General features: G+C 41.8%; 1 protein-coding gene across 2 annotated transcripts in view; it reads left to right on the top strand.

Annotated features, from left to right (window-relative positions):
* Positions 1-19,928, top strand: part of LOC120557668 — a 1,015,838-nt gene that overhangs the window by 612,059 nt on the left and 383,851 nt on the right. The window lies entirely within an intron of this gene.

The following is a 19,928-nucleotide window of genomic DNA, read 5'->3' as shown; positions in this document are numbered from 1 at the left end:
TACAGCTGATTAGCTAAACACACAGCTTAGCTAAGATATTTATGTATAAGTTAATGTTTCATGAGCAGTAAAAATACAATTTTGAGGTAAATAACTTTTTATTTACTATTAGAGTATTTGCATTATATTCTACTTTATACTTGTACCTCACTACATGTCAGAGGATTTTTTTTAACTGAACTACATTTATCAGACATTTAATAATTATTTACTTTGATCTTACATACAAAACTTATGGTCAGCTTATAAAATATAATACTTGTTTGTTCTTTTGCTACTTTAAGGACATTTTACTGATACATCTATACTTTTACTGAAGTAGTGATTTTGAATGCAGGACTTTTACTTGGTGGTTGTGAGTACTTCTTTCAGCTCTGACTACAGCTCAGTAACATCAACATTAAAATCATTCTGGTTGGTCTGAAGTTCCACACTAACGTGTGTAGGCTAAAACAGTATGGGAGATGTTTTAGTATGTCCGACATCTTGATGAGCTTAGTATGAAACAAATAGTATGTGAATTGCATACTATTTCTGGTGAAATATTACAGTATGATGCAAACACTGGACACTACGCCTGCCTAAGTATCCCATAATGCAATGTGGTAGTAACGACAACGTTCCCAGACAAACTGACAGAAACCAATCAATGATGCTCTAAATTACATTTCTACATATTTAAATGACTGTTGGTCTAGTTATTTACCTTTTTCAGTTATTTAAGCGTTATCTGGTGATGCCGCTAGAGCGGAGGTTGGCAGGGGTTACCATGGTTACGACGTTGAAAATTACACTCACTGAAAATTACACACATTGAACGATAGTTTAGATGTTGAGTCTGTGGTGCAGAATGTGTGATTTCAGAGTGTTTCTTGGTGGGGGGGGGGGGTCAGCTCTGCAGTTATTGGGGCTCAATGGGAACAGAGAGATACAGTTTGGATTAATGCAGCAGGAGTCTCTGGAAGCTCTAACTCTTGAAGCTAAATATACATTTAACTCATTTATAAAAAGCTTTAAAGAATATATAGAGATTCATATTTAATAACACTCATATTGAGATACAGTTTCAGGTCTCTCAACACAACACAATTATTTCTTCTAGCGAATTAAACAACAAAAGAATCTATATTTTGTTTTTGGAAAATGTTTGAGCATAATTCTATTGAGAGACAATAGACATGGTCATTATTTATTTATTTGAATTCATCCTTCAGCATAAAATCCTTTTGGAATATCTCTTCAGCCTTTGCTGGTTCAATCAGAACTACAACTAGAATATGATATAAAACTACAAGTTGAATATTACTGAGCCACATGCAGACCTTTGGCCGTAGCCAACATAAGTGGCCTGAAGTTTATACTTGTGTGTTGGTGTGTGCGTCGATCTCTTTAAGAGAACAGCAGGGCCGACGTGTGTGTGTGTGTGTGTGTGTGTGTGTGTGTGTGTGTGTGTGTGTGTGTGTGTGTGTGTGTGTGTGTGTGTGTGTGTGTGTGTGAGTGATGGTGAATATCTTCAGAGTGAGTAGTGACTCTAGAGTCATAGTGAGAGAAACAAAGTGTCTCCTCTGTTCTTTCTGACCACGGTGGGAGATCTGGAGCAGGAGAAGTTAACTCTCTCCTTGATCTCATGTTGTTTATGGAGAAGGAGAACCAGGAAATGAGTCGGGGGAAATGCAACGATACCAAGCCACGGTGGTGCGTCGCCGCGACGTGTAGTTACATTTTTCCGGTGGTGTGCGTCCCACGCAACTTCTAGGTAAGTCCCGCCTTACGAACCAGCCCGACTGGTTGACCTAGAGTAGTTAAGGTTAGGATAGCCGACTGGTCAGGGGACAGGACCTCAACAAATCTGGTTCGGTTACCTTGCGTGGACGTCTGCCCAATAGTAGCGTGTGAATGCTATTGAAGGGCGGCTCTTGCCTAGAAGTTGCGTGGGTTCCACAATAATGCTGCTCCGGCGTAGTGTCGTAGCCATGGTGTAGATTTATGCAGAAGCATAAATCACGCTTGACACCTGGGTATGTATTGTTTCATACCTTATTTTTTTATTTAAGTCCGCTTAGCCTGATCTATATTTAGAGTTAACTGGAGCTAACTGTTCTCTCCGTGCCGTACCCATTAACTTTAACGCTCAAGCCCGAATAAAACCCGGCATTTTATTAAGTTTGCTGTAATTTAAAAATTAACAATGATCCATAACAACCAAAATGAACAAGAATTAACTTTGGATAGCCTTAGTGTAATGTGATTTAACAGGAGTTAGGAGGTGCACACAGCCAGGGTTGAGATTTAAAATAACATTTAACTTCATGTATTGATCTCAGTATGGGTTTAAGGTTAAGTTGTTAATACATTCCACCTCTGGGTAACATTAATCAGGTCATTTAACTGCTGAACCATACATTTTATTTGACAAACTAACCAGATTTAGCTGACAAAGTACAGCTACACTTCATCTTCTATCTGGTTTGTTTAATATGTAAACAAATATTTTTCTAAACTATCTTGTCATGTTTTTCAATAAATAGTTTATAAACCTTTGTTTGACAAGTTTATTGTTGAACCCAGCCGTCACATCCCGCACCACCCACCACCACAACTAAATTCTCAGCCTGTGGGAATCACTGCTCTGACCTCCATTTTAATAATCTTTTTAGAGAAACAGGTGAGGTCTGAGATCTTGAGGCAGTTTGCATACAGGCCTCACAGAGGGCTGGAGGAGGCTACAGTTACTCTGCTTAACGGGCTTTTAAGACCCCTGGATGGTAAAGGGACTTCTGCAAGACTTTGATTTGTGGATTTGAGCTCCTCTTTTAACACGATCCAACCCCATGTTTTAACCAGAAGGCCTTTGAAACGGTTTGATTTAGGCCTAAGTAATAATCTGGTGGGCTGGATCCTTGACTTTCTAACTAAGAGGACACAGATAGTTAGGGTCTATGGAGTCTAGAGCCCCGACCTTCCACTTCTGGGATTCCGCCGTATGTCCTTTGTTTTCTGACCAGATGTCCGTTACCTAATGCTTCCTTTGTGTTGGAATTCTAAACTCCGGTGGATTTCTGAGGACTATGGTTCACTGCTCCTCAGATCTCTGCAGGGTAAATCCAGACAGCTAGCTAGACTATCTGTCCAATCGGAGTTTTATGTTGTCTGACTAAAACTACTTTTGAACGTAGACATGTTCCACCAAAACAAGTTCCTTCCTGAGACTATTTTGCAGAGCACCGGGGCTCCGTGCAACGCTTAGCGCCGCACAAGATGATTGTGATTGGTTTAAAGCAGTGTTTCTCAACGGGGGCGGTACCGCCCCCCAGGGGGCGTTCAGAAGATGACGGGAGGCGTTGGAAGCAATATTTTGGAAAGGGGGGCGTGGAGGTGCCCTTGAGGGGGGCGTTTGTTTGAAACTAGTTTAAACCAAAGATTCACAACAACAATACATGTTTACACTTTAAACTACTTGGTCTGCTACATTAAAAGCTGCCAGTTTACAGCACTGCGACTGGACAAGACGGTGAATCATAACTCTTCTTCTCCTATGTGCTTCTGTCAGCTTCGTTTGGCGCAGCTCCGTGCTGCCTTCCAGGAAACGGGACGTCAGAGCATCATCTTAACTGACCTCCGTACTTCAGCGTGAAGCTGCGTTCAGATGATTAAAAGAAAAAAGCAATCGCTGCAGGGTGGTGCGACGTCCTGTTGTGTTCTCTAACCCCCGCAATGTAGCACAAGTAGACTTTACATTTCACAGTAACAGTTTTTCGTCAGATCTTTTATAGAACACGTTTCCTACTGCACCTGAAGGCAGCTTCATTTCACGGAGAAAGAGAGAAAGAAAAGAGACGAGCGAGAGACATCGACTGTGCTTTGTTGTTGGCAAACATTTAGCTGTTCCACAAACTCCCGGGCACTTCAGGGCTTGTGTTTGGTGGTTTAAAACTTTCTTGTTGAAGCGATAGTGGCAGTGATGTCACCGTTTACTGTACGGGACTCTCACACCTCCTCAAAACGCAGCGCAACGTGGGGTTGAGTAGTTGAGCTGGCACAAAAAAGGTGGAGAACTACTGGTGTAAGAAATAAATAAACCAGAGGTTGGTTTTCTCTTATCCCATAATGCTGTGTGGACTAGTCAGACCCTCCACATCGTTGTGGAGGAAGGTCTGGCAAAGCGAGATCAGGGTCAAAAGTATTGTGGTGGAAGTTTTCTATGAAGCATCAGAGTAAACAAATATCAATGATAAAAATGAAAACCGAATAAAGACTGTTTGAGATTTTAAACCAAAGTCTGGTCTTTGAGCATTTATTATATTTTGCAAAATATGAGAATACAGATTCAAAGGTACATGCAGTACAACTGAATGAGCATTACTAAACTAAAATCTAAACATCACATCATCATATAGTCAAAACCCTCTCTCAAGCCACCCCTCTAACTTTATCTTTTAGCCTGGTCAGAGTTGAAAATAGGACATCATTAGAAGTCAACCCATCCTCACCTTCCCCTCTGCTCCTGTTCTTTTTCATTAGCCTAAACAACCCTTTATCTCAGGAGGCAGAAGGAAACATGGTTTTGTGGCCTTCTCTACTTTGTCAGCTAAAAAGTTAAACAAAATGAGAAGCTAGAGTTTCTTAAACAAAAACCACTAGGCTAAGAGTTCATGGCGCTGCTGTCCCTCTCTGGCCTTTAAGAGTCTAAGAGGAAGGAACAGCATTTTTGTGGAGGTTTAAAACAATCTTTAAGCAAATGGTTATAATCATTAATCAATAATGGCAAGTTAAAATTTGCCACTACAGTCCACCCTTTTGATTACAACATAATCACACAAAATAAATTTTACTTTAAAAATTCAAACCTTATTTCTTAAAGATTCAAACTTATGGATATATTGCTGAAATGCTGTTTTTTAAAGAGGTACAAAAGAAAACCCTTTTTAATTGTAGCAAGCGTTCACGTCTAAGTTAAAAATAATAAAACAAAAAATTTTAATCAGTCTCACACAGTATCAGAAACAGTATCCAGAACCTCATCATCATATCTGGACATACGAAACAAGTCAGAGGACTCAGTATTCTGAAGTGCCTGATACTGTATCATATTTACCATGAAGATGGAGGAAATCATTTTCTTGACTAGTGGGATTATGCAGCATACACAGATCAGGAAACCAAACATCAAAGTTATTAGTGGTGCAATAAATCTAGCTAACCAAGCCTTCCACCCCCCTTGAAAAACCCAGGCCCACCAGTCCCATCCTGCATAGTGTTCTGGAACGTCCTGTGCTTTGAGATTAGTCAAAAGTAGGTTCAAGTGGTGAATGGTGTCAGTGATGTTTCCTGAAATGTCTGGAATGAATGTGCAGCAGTGTGTGCCTATTATGTGGCAAAGTCCCCCCTGTGCTGCTAGCAATAGGTCCAATCCCATCTGATGCTGCATTAGCATGTTTCTCATAGCTCGCATAACAGGAGGAAATTCTCCAAACCCTGAAATCATCATAGCAGTCAAATTCTCAAGACTTTCCTGAACCTGATCAATGTTATGTGCATTATTTATTGTTCCATACCAAGGAAAAAACCCTGCTGCGAATTTAGTTCCTGGGCTGGTAACCTCTCGCTTATCTCTAGCCGAAACATCAGATGTGGGCACGTACATGGGATAGTGGTGTGTTGTATGCACAAGGGAAGTCATAACTGTAATGGAAGGTGTCAAATATATCATACTACATCTTCCTGCCCATCGTGAAGTCAAAATCTGATACCAATGGTCTCCACAGAGCCAAACATAATCCACAAGAGACCCTGCGCCAGAATCATCAGGCCAACGCATGGTGTGAGTCAAAGATGGTATCAGTACTGAAGCACTAAGATACCCTGGTGTGGAGTGTAAGCATGCACTAATATTTAAATCCCCTGTTGCGCACGTACAATTCAAAGTCCGCTGACAACCCATGGTTACCCCCAAATACTGAGAACCCATGCACGGAGGTCGTTCAATGCATAAGGCATGTGTCAAATTCTTCATAAGGCTATGGTGAAACTGTCCTATACTATCAGATGCTTTTCCATTTTTAGTTTTAAAAATAGTACCATTCGAGCACGACGTGCGATTCGCAAAACCTCCACAAGGTGAAGGTTGAATAAAAGCCGAATAGAACTGACCCCCCTCCTCTCTAACATCCTTGAGTGCTGTCAGAGCACAGACAACTTCTGTGAGATTCAATGTGTGTGGTTTTACTGGGGTAGCCTGCTTCTGAGAGTGGGGAAATAGTGAACATACATAACAAGAGTCATTATACCCTACATCACGCGTGAACTTCTTAACTAGGCCAAGCCATGCATTAGTGGAGAATGCATCATTATCCTCAGAAGATCCCCATCTGTTAGATAAACTTTCAAAAGTCTGCGCTCATATGTGGTGATTCTGTGTGAGATGTGGAAGGTGAGATTACTTCAAGATAAAAGATCCACAGGGAAGCCTCCCTAAGGTCATAATACACACAACGAAGTAACCTTGGTCCGAATACTGAGCATTGGTCAATGTTAACAAGATGCCTGTTGAGGAATAGTTTACCTTCTTTATTGATAATCTATTGGTTAGGTTTGTGTGGTCGTTAGGAACTTCATAGCCCCAATCTGCATTACCTGTATACCAAACAGCTTGTTTCCATGAGGAACATAAGGGTCCTCCTTCTCTGTAATAACCTAAATCCATCACCTCTGCAATGTAACATACATATACCTCTCTCTCTCCTACTGATGCTCCCCGCACTACACAAAGTCACAGGGCTGAAGCATAAGAGTGGATGTAGTGTTGACCATGATAGTAACATTAGCTCTGTGATACCTGTTGTACTCTGAACGCCATCTACTCCTAGACGCAGAAACTGTGGAATGCGTCACTCGCTTTCCCCTCCCATGCTCCTCACTGGTGTTCCTAGTGTGTCTGGGTGTGTCTGTGTCATTGGGAGAAGTGGTGTTGGAAAAAATGGTTACTTCAGTCAGCGGTTTATCATATCTTTCTAACATTACGAATGCAAAAATCACAAATGCAGTAATGAAGAATAAACTCAGTACAAATTTGGACCCCCCGAATCTCCTCGGAGGGTACCATTTCAGTAGTTTCTCGTGCTGCTCCATCATGTGTGCATATCACAGCACTCTGCTCCTGTATGTGTGTGCCTGAGCACACTGCTCTGAGTCACAGAGGAATGTCAACAGTTCCTCAGTGTAAAGAAAACAAGGACTGTGCTGTGAGTGTCAGAGCATCAGAATGAGTGTTTTTCAGGAATGTGCTGTGTTCAAAAAGGTACAATACCAGTATGTTGGTCACACTTTCTCTCCTCCTTTAGTGTGTTTGCAAATCAGTGAGAAAAACTCCAGTTTTTCCCCGATTGATTTCAGAGATAGCACAGAACGCCGTCTGTCAAGCTGGTCTCTGAATCGATTTCCCTCGTAGGTGACTCAGCAGGGAACCTGCTCGTCACTTGTTGCAGGTGTTAGCGAACCTGGCACCTCTCCTGGGTCCGGAACCTGTTTGCAGTGTGTTGCGTGCACCCACGTGGATCGTTCGCGCCTTTGACTGCTGTGTGAGTGACCAGGAGGATCTGGAAGGGTCCTTCCCACCGTCCTGGACTGCCAGTTCTTCCTCCTGAAGCTTTTGATCACCACAAAGTCCCCAGGCCGGAGCTTATGCAGTGGTCCCTCAGCTGGTTTAGGCAGACCCGCTGAAACCTGTTTTCTTGAGTCCGTGAAGATGGTAACAGATGAGCCATCAGCCAACTTACATGCTTCCGTGAGGGCAATGAGCTCAGCAGCCTGTGCAGACAAATGGTTTGGGAGAGATTTAGCAATCATAGTTTCAGTGTCAGAAACTACAGCAAATCCTACCTGTCCCTGTCCTGTTTGTGGGCAGCGAGGCTGACCCATCTACATACAAAATGAGGTCTGGATTCTCTAAGGGAGTATCCGAAGATCTGGGCGAGGTGTGCATGTTTGCGCCAGCTCTGCCAGACAGTCATGTGGTTCTCCGGCCCCTCTGGTGTAGGCATAAGAGAAGCAGGGTTAAGTACAGTACAACGTTTAACTGTTACGTTAGGCATGTCAAGAAGTACTGTATGATAACGTAGGTATCGTGCTGCAGACAAATGTGAAGCCTTTTGTTCAAGTAGGATCAAAGAGACAGCATGTGGGACTAGCAGTGTGAGTGGAGCATATCCTACTATGTCAGCGGATGCGCCAAGGCCCTTTCAGCAGCAGCTACAGCTCTGAGAGACAATCGGAAGGCCTGCTGCAACTGGATCGAAGTTTTGCAGAGAAATAGGCCACGGGCCTCAGTCTGTCTCCATGCGGCTGCAGGAGAACAGATGTCATGCATCCTACGGTGTTCATCCACTGTCTGAGTGAAATGAAGATTTGGGTTTGGCAAACCTAAGGTTGGGGACTTTGAAAGGCCTTTTTAAGATCTACAAAGGCCTGCTCAGCCTCAATAGTCCAGGTTACCAAATTGTGTGCAGTCAGTCCCTTACCGGTTATCACATCCCCTAAAGGTTGAACAAGTTCCGCGGTAATTTGGGATGAAAACACGGCAGTAGGAACACATCCCTAAAAATGACATCATTTGTTTTTTGTTAACGGTTTTGGTAGGGAAACAATTGCCTCAATCCGCGAAGGAGACAAGGTTTTCCCTGACCCCGAAATGTCATGTCCCAGGAAGTGGACCTCTTGTTTTACAAATTGCAATTTCTTAAGACTGGCTTTGTGTCCCTCAGTTGCAAGATGACACAATAGCGCAATCGTGTCTTGCTCACACAGCTCTTGTTGTCTACGTACTGCAGCAGACTTGAACCTGGGTTTGGTGTGAAGCTCTCTAGGCTGTCGCGCAGTGCGTCATTGTAGATGGTCGGAGATTCAGTGTATCCCTGACAAAGGCGTGTGAAAGTGTATGGTTTTCCATCAAACAGGAAAGCGAACCAAAACTGACTGTCTTTGTCCACCGGGACACTGAAAAAAGCATTAGACAAATCAACTACAGAGAACCATTTAGCATCACTCTTAATTCCCTGTAGGATTGTGTATGGATTTGGCACATTTGGTGCGCGGCATGAACAGCTGCATTGACAGCTTTCAAGTCCTGAACAAAACGCCATTCTGTCGGAATGCCTTTGGCCGTATTTCTTTACCGGAAAAAATCGGTGTTCTAACAGGAGAATCTGGACACGGAATTATAACTCCTGTATCCAATAAGGAGTTAAAAACGGGTCGGATTCCATCAATAGCTTCCTGTTTTAACGGATATTGATGTTTCTGTGGTCTGTAGTCCGAACGTGGTATTATGACGACAGGTTGACAATTTTTAATCAACCCCACGTCATATTTATGTGTCGCCCAAAGGTGTGTTGGCACTTTGGCTAAAAGTGGTGAGACGTCAGTAGGTAAAATGTCGTTTTTACCGTGCAAAAATGTGTCTGTTGTGGCGCAGTTTCACTCAATATATAGATACTGCGCGGATACAAAAGCACGCGCCATGATAAAAGTTTTCTATAATTTCCTGTTGAGGGAGAATATGAAATACAGTCATCAGCCGTGTCAGTCCAGTCAGTCAGTTTCTCACAGGTCATGACAAAGTGTCCCGGTCTGTCTCCTGGTCTGTTGGAGACAAAGAGAGAAGAATATGAGCTACAGAGTTAGAAATTCTGAAAAACTTTTTCTGTTTATCAGTCAAGGCTACCGTCACTGCGTATGTGCCGGGCTAGTAGACGAAGACAACTCTAGCTCGTCCTTGGACTGGTCAAGGAATTTGTCAACATATTCTTCGTCTGGAGTTGGGGAGACAAGAGAGATACAATGCATTTGTTGTGGTGTTCTCATCACTGCTAAAGGCGACACTAGTTGTTGTGCTTCTGTCAGGAGGTCGATAGCCCGACAAAGGTTAATGTCCCATAGAAATGTGAAGGAGTGTGTGCTTTTTGATTTTAACAAAAACATGTCGGAAAAAGATGATTTTGTCAAAACGCACAACCCTGAGGCCAGTGGGGGTAGGAATTACCCCTATACCAAAAACACACATTAGATCTCTTCCTAATAAATTTACCGGGACACAGGTGAGCAGCAAAATGAGCATTTTGCTCTTCTCTCTGGGTCTGGATCTGTAGAATCTGTGTGCACACAAGTCACTGGAACGGTAAATTTCTCTGGCATTATCATACCACTTGCACTTCTAGAAAGAATTACCCTACCAGAAAGTTTTTGTTTTGGAAACAATGATTTTTTCAAAACCGAATTTGTAGCCCCTGAATCAACCAAGAATTCTATTTCCCTCCCCTGTATTGTCAACACTGTTGTAGGCAATTTTTATACACATCTGATGAATACATAGCATAAGTAGGCATTTTCTCTGCTAATTCCTTCTGTTCTATATGCTGTATTGCATCTAGTATGTTTTGCTTATTGTTTGGGGGTGGTGTAGATGTTTGTGGTATGCAGGAAAGCATGTCTTCATTGCAAGCATGTGTATCTTGCGTGTGTGCATGTTACCCTCCTTAACAGGCGCACTTCGTGTCATCCAGTCCGTTCCATTCCACCCGTCTTTCCATCCCCCACGGCCTGTCAATTTGCAAACTGCTGGGGGCCGGCGGCTGTCCCTTGGACGAGTCCTTCTTGGGGTGGGGACATTCGTAGGGCCCACTGCCCTTTCTCGCCAACAGTTGTAGCAAGTGTCTTTGTCCACTATCGGTATCGTTGCCACGGCCCCCTGCCTCTGCTTCCTCTGCCTTTTCCTCTGCCTCTGCCTTTCCCTCTGCCCGCATTCCTTCTTTCTTGAGACATTGCTGCCACAGTTTTGTGAGGGTTAACTGTGCAGCATCACTGTTTTGTTGTCTTTTCTTCTCCGTCTTGTCTCTTGTGCTGGTCAGGATTTTCTCAGCATGTCTAGCATGTCTAACAATCTCCATCAGGGCTGAATCGGGCAGTCCAATGCAGGTTTTGTCCACTTCAGCTCAGATGTCAGGGAGACAGCCCACTCAAAAACACGTTTTTGAAATGAGCTTCCCAAAGTTCACTGCTTCCGGCGGTAGTGGTGCGAAGCGATGCCGCTGTGTCTATCAAAAGTCTCAGAAAGCCGGGTGCTGGAAGTCCTCCACCGCGCCTCGCTTTTATACTGCCTGGTGTTTGTCACCACGGTGATGTCGATTCTGTCTGGAAACACGGTCTCTAGTCCGGTGGAGAGATCATCCAGCAGGTCATTGTAGCCATCATTTGCTCTATTTGCGAGATTTGGATGGAGAATGACTGGATCATTGGTTGGGTCTTCGGGGAGAAGGTGTCGGATCTTTGCATACCCATAGGCCCCAGGTTTACCATCAGAAGACGTCGTATTTCTGGAACAGTGGGCAGAAAAGTCTCAAGTAATGCCTGAAGGGCTATGGTAAATTGTGCACCAGAGTTTTTGCACGGGGGAAGGTGGCTTGTCGCTTGTCTAATGTCTAATTCAGTCCAGGCCCTATACACCAGGCCTATTCCCCCTCCTTGTGTAGGGACTTGAATCATGGGAAATGCATCAGCTTCATCTCCGTCCTCATCAGTTTCCTCTGTGAGGCCTTGGAATACTGGCAATCCAGCGGTCGCAGCTGCTTCAGTGCGGCGGAGGAGTGAGATGAGCTGTTCGCGTCCCGATCGCCTCTCGTCTGTCGGGTCGTTGGTACCATGGCTGCTCTCTTCCTCTTCCCTTCCGTGGCGGGGGTAGGATACGGGGTGGAATGTCCGTGACCAGATCCACGGATTTTCAAACTCGGATAGAGAGGAGAAAATGTGTCAGTGACATTGTTCATATCTTTTTCTTTTTTCTCTTTTTCTTTTTTCTCTTTTTTGTTAGTATCAGTCATGCTCAGAAGTGTCATCTGTTTCTGCAACTGTTTTCTCTCTCTGTTATCAGCTTCTTTCATCCACACATTAAAACATGCCTTATTATCCTCAATTTGCTCTAAGACCTCTGTTTTAATTGTTTTCTTCCCCTTCAATTTTTTCTCCTCTGTCTGTAGATCTAATTTTAGCATCCTGAGCTTCGCTACACTCAGGGAACCATTTGGCGGAAAGCCAAAGCTTTTAGACCAATAAGATAGACACCGCAAACAATCCGGTCCATATTTATGAGTCATTTCATCCACTATGGGTCCAGTTGCATCACTGGAACGGGAAATTTCGTTTCCCATAATTGATTCTTGGACTTTATAGTATACTATGTCTTTGTTCGATGTGATCGTCACCACACCGCGAGGTTATTTGTTCGGAAACTTGCGTGAAAAACCTGTGTGTAACAGCCCTGCGGACGAACTCAACTTAATAGTCAAATAACTTGACCTATTCAGTATGTTTTCGCCTTGTTGCAGTCTGTCTCTAAATAATCAAGAGGCTCTTTTTAGAGTAACGTTACGACCCAGACCGTCCTGCAGGTTGTCCTTAAAGGGTCCAGAACTTGTTTAGAGTATCGTTACAACCCAGACTGTCCTGCAGGTTGTTCTTAAAGGGTCCAGCACTCTCTTAGAGTATAGACTATTTGTTTTTGTTCGGGAAACTTATATGAAAAACCCGGTGCGACCCTGCAGTCAAAATCTCTTAAATAGTTAACTATTTAATTTACTCTGCAGTCCGCCTCTTCTGCCAGTTCTCTTACTGGTCTTGTCCGTCAATCAATTGTCTTATCACCATATGAGAATTCAATCATAAATATGTCCGTGTCTGCCAAAAGATGTCATTCATAACCTCAGTTATGTTTTTGTTACCCAAAATGACCAACAACACACATCTAAATACTCAGTCTCAAAAGTCAGAATAAGTTTCATTTGTTTGTATAACACAATACTAATGATTTTTGCAATTATTCATTTTGATATAATTGACCAGATATTGATTTTACAATCCAATTAAATTGTTTAATTTGGATCTTACCCGTGCTGCCAGAAATCTCTTCCTGTTCGTTTTTACGGAGTGGAAAAACAGCTTGAGTCCTCCGCGGTCCTGGCCTCCTTCTTCTGAAAATGTTTTTATTTCGAGGTATAGAAGCAGGCTGATCGTTGATCTCCTGGTTTGCAAAACCCCAGGCCCACGGAGTCCTCCGTGCCGCTGTTCACAACCATCCTGTTCGTGACGCTAAAATGTGGTGGAAGTTTTCTATGAAGCATCAGAGTAAACAAATATCAATGATAAAAATGAAAAACGAATAAAAGACTGTTTGAGATTTTAAACCAAAGTCTGGTCTTTGAGCATTTATTATATTTTGCAAAATATGAGAATACAGATTCAAAGGTACATGCAGTACAACTGAATGAGCATTACTAAACTAAAATCTAAAACATCACATCATCATATAGTCAAAACCCTCTCTCAAGCTACACCCCTCTAACTTTATCTTTTAGCCTGGTCAGAGTTGAAAATAGGACATCATTAGAAGTCAACCCATCCTCACCTTCCCCTCTGCTCCTGTTCTTTCATTAGCCTAAACAACCCTTTATCTCAGGAGGCAGAAGGAAACATGGTTTTGTGGCCTTCTCTACTTTGTCAGCTAAAAAGTTAAACAAAATGAGAAGCTAGAGTTTCTTAAACAAAACCACTAGGCTAATAGTTCATGGCTGCTGCTGTCCCTCTCTGGCCTTTAAGAGTCTAAGAGGAAGGAACAGCATTTTTGTGGAGGTTTAAACAATCTTTAAGCAAATGGTTATAATCATTAATCAATAATGGTTAAAATAAAATTTGCCACCACAGTATTTTGTCCGAACCGAAAGTGTTCCTCCACAGGTTCCCCACAAGTGTGTGTTGTCAACTTTGTTATTCATTCTTTTAACAGATATGTGTCAGAGCAAATATGACAACAGAACCATAATCAAGTATGGAGATGACTCTGTTGTTGTTAGTCTGCTTCATAACAACGAGACCAGCCACGGTCCACTCATTAATGAATCTGTGTGCTGGTGTGAGGAGTCTTACCTCCAGGTTAACATATCTAAAACTAAACATATGCTCATCTATTTTAGAAGGAAAAATCACATGAACGAAGACACTTTAAGGGTCAGACCATTGAGTACGTGGAATGCTATAAATACCTTGGGGACCATCATTAACGTAAAATTTAACTTTGAAGCCAACTGTGAAGCTGTGTGCAAAAGGGTCAACAGTGCTTGCATTGTTTAAGGAAACTCTCATATTTTAATATTGATCCAATCATAATGACCATGTTTTATCTGGCTTTTACTGAGTCAAGGTGGGTGTCCATTAGGCCTGCACAATTCAGGAAAAATATGAATCACAATATTTTTAGCATAGAATTGATATCACGATTCTCTGCAACCATTTTTTTTCTCATGAAGTGCAATGTTTATTGACCACATGAACCATGACAAAACAAAACAAATTGGCACTACCAAACAGATTTTTGTTGGCACCTATAGCGCACTGTGCATCACCACAAGCCTGTAAACATAGAGGCTTCAATGAATAAAGAAAATAAAGTACATGCTGGCCATTTTACAGTAGGCTACCAAAAATAGTGACATATAACACACTGAACTAAATATGGCCCTGATACAGGCTCTATCTGCACTCCTTAAGCATGGTTTCCATAAAAATGTCAATCAACATGCTGCAGCTACAGCTTCAGTCTCTAGAGAAATGTCAGTTTGTCAATTGCCAATTTAAGTACAGTTATCAAAAACAGAATGATTTGATGATTATCAAAATAAAAGGCCGAAAATGGCCATAAAATAATATAAAAAAATATTTAAAAAACAGTCATTTAAAAATTAAATTGTGAACAGGGGTGAAACAAGATCGTGATTTTATAACGATTTATCGTGCAGGCCTAGTGTCCATATACGCGTTGGTTTTCACAGATGGGATCACCCCACTTCCCAGCATTGTAAACTAGTGAGCTTGCCACCAGTTTCTCTTTTCTGACCACTGACAAACAAAGAAACCAGTCTAGACCCTCCTACAACCGCGATGGCTGCAGCTGATTGGACTGAACACTTCACATGGGGCTGGCTGCTCCTGAATTTCAAAACCGACCATATTGGCAGCTTGTTTGGCATACTATCTCATATTTTACCAAAATAGTTCACTGAAACATTTTTCTGAAAACATTTTAAGCGAGAAATAGGCTTAATTTCAGACAGAGGTCAGCTTAAATGATGTTTGTCAGCTTTGGAGAGGCGGCGAGCAGAGCCAGCTGCGCCTCATTGGCATCAAGTTGGTTGGATTCAACTTTATGCAAATGAGGAGAGGGCGACTCGACGCCCCGCTTCCACAAAGTCCCCGCAACGCTACCAGAATGCATTGCACGGCGCTCCCATAGAAATGAATGGGAAGCGGGAAAAAGACGCAGACAATGGAGACACACCATCAGTCTTGTCATGTTCCTTGGTGTCATGGTTTGGTGAGAGGAATCCTTAAACCAGATAGTGAAATGGTCCAGTCAGCTGATTGGGGAGCCACAACTTAACCCAGCATCCCTGTACACCAGACAGTTACAGGGGATAGCTACATCTATCTTAAATGATGACTTCCCCCCCTTTGTACAGGGATTTTAAGCTTCTTCCTTCAGACAGAGGGTTTTAATCCCACGGTAGCTCTTGCTGCTATCACTGAGCTGAACAAGAGGTAGTATTATATTTGCACAAATATGATAGAAGCATTTTAATTTGATTGTAAACCTGCTTTTATCTACTTTATTTGAGAGATTATTTATTTGAATGTTTTCTCTCTCTCTCTCTCTCTCTTATGTCCTAATTGGTGGAACCTTGAGTATTTCTATTTGTATTAGATTAGAGTAGTAGTAGAGGACTTGTGTCAGTTCTTGGTGTGTTTTTGTAGTTGTGTGTGTCATGATGGATGTCATACTCTTGCTGCAGAACAAATCTACCTAACGGGTACAAATAAATTGAAAAATGATCAGTAAAGAGTTACATCACATACTTGTTGATGTAGAGATCAGTGATGGCATCAAAATCAGGACTCACCCCTGAGGTTTTCTCTGGTCCTTTACCCCAAAGAAAAAAAACAAAATATGTTAAGAGTGCTTGTGAAATATCATTCATCATCTTGGCAGAGAGGCAACACTGAGAAAAACACCTGAACTTAGTTTCCTGTTGAGTGAACAGAATTTCTAAATGTGATTGGAGAAAAAGCCAGTCTCAGATTTAACAAACAGTATAGTTCAAATGCAGTTTAAAGATCTGTCCAGCACTTTATGTGAAGCTTAATGTGATCTTTATCTAGTCAATTTCTGTCTGTATATAATCTGTAAATTTGACGGTTTGTGTTCTGCGGTTTGTGTGAATACAGCACAAAAATACTACTAACTCAGACGTTTGCTACAGCGAACCTAGGACTGGACACAACAGCTGTGTGTTTTTGTAACCGTTCATACTGAACTAAAAAAGGATTCCAAACTCCAGTTCTGTTATTTCCCTCCAGAGCCTCTTGTTCTTCCTCTCAGTGTAGAAGGTTTCACTTAGTTTAAAACCAGGTAATACTAATCCAGTGCTAATAGGGCTTAATGCGCTGTTTTGTGTCCTATATACTATAAAGTTCATGTTCACCTTGAGTCTAAAAACTAATTCTGTGTTTTCAGTTAGTTCTTTTAATGAACCAACACTCTGCTGCAGTGAATGAAGTGTAAAGAACATGTTTATCATCTGGGACCCTCACTGCAGAGCAACCAGTCCTAATAACAAGTTTACTTTGTCCAGGAAAAAACTTTTATTTAACTCCATGGTATCAAATGATTTTTCTAGGAACCATCACTGTATATACTCAAAGTTGAGGTTTGGTCCCAGTGTTTAGTTTTTTCAGTTTAAGAAACAAAATAATAAAATCATCGGTAACTAATATCCTAACTACATCTTTAAGTGTCATTATCCTGTTTGTGATTCATGTGACTCAGCTGAAATACTGCAGTTTGCCAACAACAATTAATAAATCAATCTCTTTGTACTTGAATTCCCACTAGGTGGCAGTATTAGTATGAAGGTAAATATGTGCGCAAAAGGTGAGAGCTTGTAGAATACAATGTGAGAACTTGCAGAACAAAACATCTGAAAAAAAAAAACGTGAGAGCTTGTAAAAAAAATCTGAACTTGTAAATTGCAAATTTGCATTTGTAGAAAATACTTGCACACCTGTATTCTGAATGTGAAGTCACAGAAAAAATATTCACAAATGTGTAGATTGATATTTACATGAACACAATGACAGCTGCAAACTTGTAATGCAACATTTACTTGTGTACTTTTTTTTTTATATAATTTTTTTTACTCTGGTTCATTTTCCATTACGACCACAACTCCTGTGATTACAACCTCTGGAATCTGTCTTTTGGATGCAAGTCTCAGCAGGGATGCAGAACTCGCCCGTTGTTACCCTCTGATGAGGGTCTGTTCGCGGCTGCAGGACCTGGAGCCTCACCGCCCACTCTGTCTCAGTTTGACTGTTGAAAAGTGTTAACATAATTAAAAGGTATTTATTTAGAAGCAGGCTGGCTGGTTAGTTAGCCAACGCTAACCTATTCCACCCAACTTCCATGCTACCATAAATAAGCCGGACAGAGTTGTCCCTCATCTGGAGATAGAAACCCTGCTCTCCTCGCGTCCTGGTGGCTCCAGAGCTCCACAGCCTAAAGGCCGTTTTATAGCTGGCCGAGGCTCCATCGAGCCTCCGCCAGAAGCCTCCCGGAAGAGGCCTGATGTTTATACTTGTGCGCTTGGTGTGTGTGTTGAGCCGCATGTGTGTGTGTGTGTGTGTGTGTGTGTGTGTGTGTGTGTGTGTGTGTGTGTGTGTGTGTGTGTGTGTGTGTGTGTGTGTGTGTGTGTGTGTGTGTGTGTGTGATGAGCGAGGGATCAGTGAGAGAGTGACGCCGATTAGCTTGGTAGTGACTCTAGAGTCCTAGTGAGAGAAACAAAGTGTCTCTTGTTCTTCAGACCACGGAGATTGGAGAGAGAAGTGAACCCCTCCTGCCTGGTGGGAGAAGGAGAACCAGGACATGAGCTGGGGGGGTAACGCTACCTAAGCCACGGCGATGGTAGCGGTGGACGTGGTACACTTTCGAGAGGTGGCCGTCAGGCTACGGGCGTAGACCGGCTTCGTGGGTCTTCGTGGGCTAAATGTTAGGTTGTAAAAAAGTTAAAACTATGCTTTATGTATTAGGTTTTAAATAATAAAAATTGTATGCTGCAGTCAGGTTATGAAAATAGGAATGGAATCTAGAATGACTTTAGCCTTACTAAGGTAAAAACAGCTGGTTATTTCTCTCCCCTCTCTTCCTGTTTCTTTTGCAGATAGATTAGGTTAAAACCAACTATTAACATATGAAGAGAAACGTCTCTTTGAGTCTCCAACCTCCTGGTGCCAAGTCTAAGCCAGGAACAAAGGAAACCAACTCTGTAAACTTGAATATAATCAGCACTACCAGGATAAACAAACTTAGTCTCAGGACCTGAAATTAGAGGTGTGTCCTTATCCTGAGAGACAGGAATAAAATGTGGGATCAGGAGAAAGATTCGGGACTGCTTTTTATGTGGACTCCACAAGGAGAATCTATGGATTCAGTCCGGCTGTCAGCTGCAGTGTAACATTTTGAGTTTTGTCAGCGTATCGCATGGCTGCAATTGTGTCCCTTAAGGCGAAGTATGGCTCTTGCAGTCTGCTATTGGCAGTGTTTTTATGTTTTTTATAGCTTGATTATGTTTTGACTGTTTTCACCGTGTTGTTTTTATTAAACCTTTTGCTTAATCTTTTCAATTCACTCCAGCCTCTCCTTCCCTCCAGAAATCAGAACGAACACGTCGTTTAGTGTACACTCTCCTTACACAGTTGATTTTATGCACGACTCTTAAAATGACCTTAAGTCCACAGGTACCAATTAGTTTTTACACCCAAATGTATTGCAAGAAGTATTGCAAAAAGTTGAGGCGCAGATTGGCCACCTTTGTGATGCGAGGGCAGCATAGTGAAGTTCCAGGACAGATTCTAGAGGTTGTAACCCACTGAGTTGTGGTTGGGTATGAAAATTAACCTGAGTAAAAAAAAAAAAAAAAAAGTACACGAGTAAATGTTGCATTACAAGTTTGCAGCTGTCATTGTGTTGATGCAAATATCAATCTTCACAAATTTTTGTGAATATTTTTCTGTGACTTCCACATTCAGAATACAGGTGTGTAGTATTTTCTACTAGTGCAAATTTTCTAATTTTACAAGTTGAGATTTTTTCCCTCATGTGTTTTTTTTCTTTGTGTGACTTCAAATTCAAATCACAGGTGTGTGAATATTTTTTTTTACAAGTGCAAATTTTAACATACAAGGTCAGATTTTTTGTTCTGCAAGTTCTCACAAATTGTATTCTACAAGCTCTCACCTTTGCACCATATTTACCTTCATATATTAGCTATATAAATGGATATGGACTTACACCCTTTATTACTGTATCTGATTACAGTTCATACAGACTTCAGAGCCTCAGTATATTTTGGTAGAAACACTGTTTACATTAATGTTTACACCTCGGCGTCTATTTTTTTCACTTGTGGTACAGTGAAATGTTCTCTGATTCTTTGACCTTCAGTCACTAAATCAACCTCACCTAAGTCAGCCTTGCCATGTTGATCCTCAGGATCATGGTTGTAACAGCTGGTTATAAATCTTTTACTGGGTGTGAAGTTTTACTAAATTATAAAGTAACATAATTAAGTTTCATCTGTAGCTGCTAATGCCCAATCAGAGAAGAAGATCAACAATACAAACATGGAAATTATTTCAGCATCAATGAAGCTGCAGCAAAACTTACAAGACCTTTACCCGTTGTTCAGGTTTGTTGTCTGTATGTTACTAAGTTAGTAACATACAGACAAACAAAACAAATACAGAAGGCTCCACACGTGACCGGAACGTGCCATCAA

This window comes from Perca fluviatilis, chromosome 4, assembly GCF_010015445.1.
Source record: "Perca fluviatilis chromosome 4, GENO_Pfluv_1.0, whole genome shotgun sequence".
Classification (NCBI taxonomy): Eukaryota; Metazoa; Chordata; class Actinopteri; order Perciformes; family Percidae; genus Perca; species Perca fluviatilis.
The sequence above is the reverse complement of the archived record's forward strand: the minus strand, read 5'-3'. Positions and strand labels throughout refer to the sequence as shown.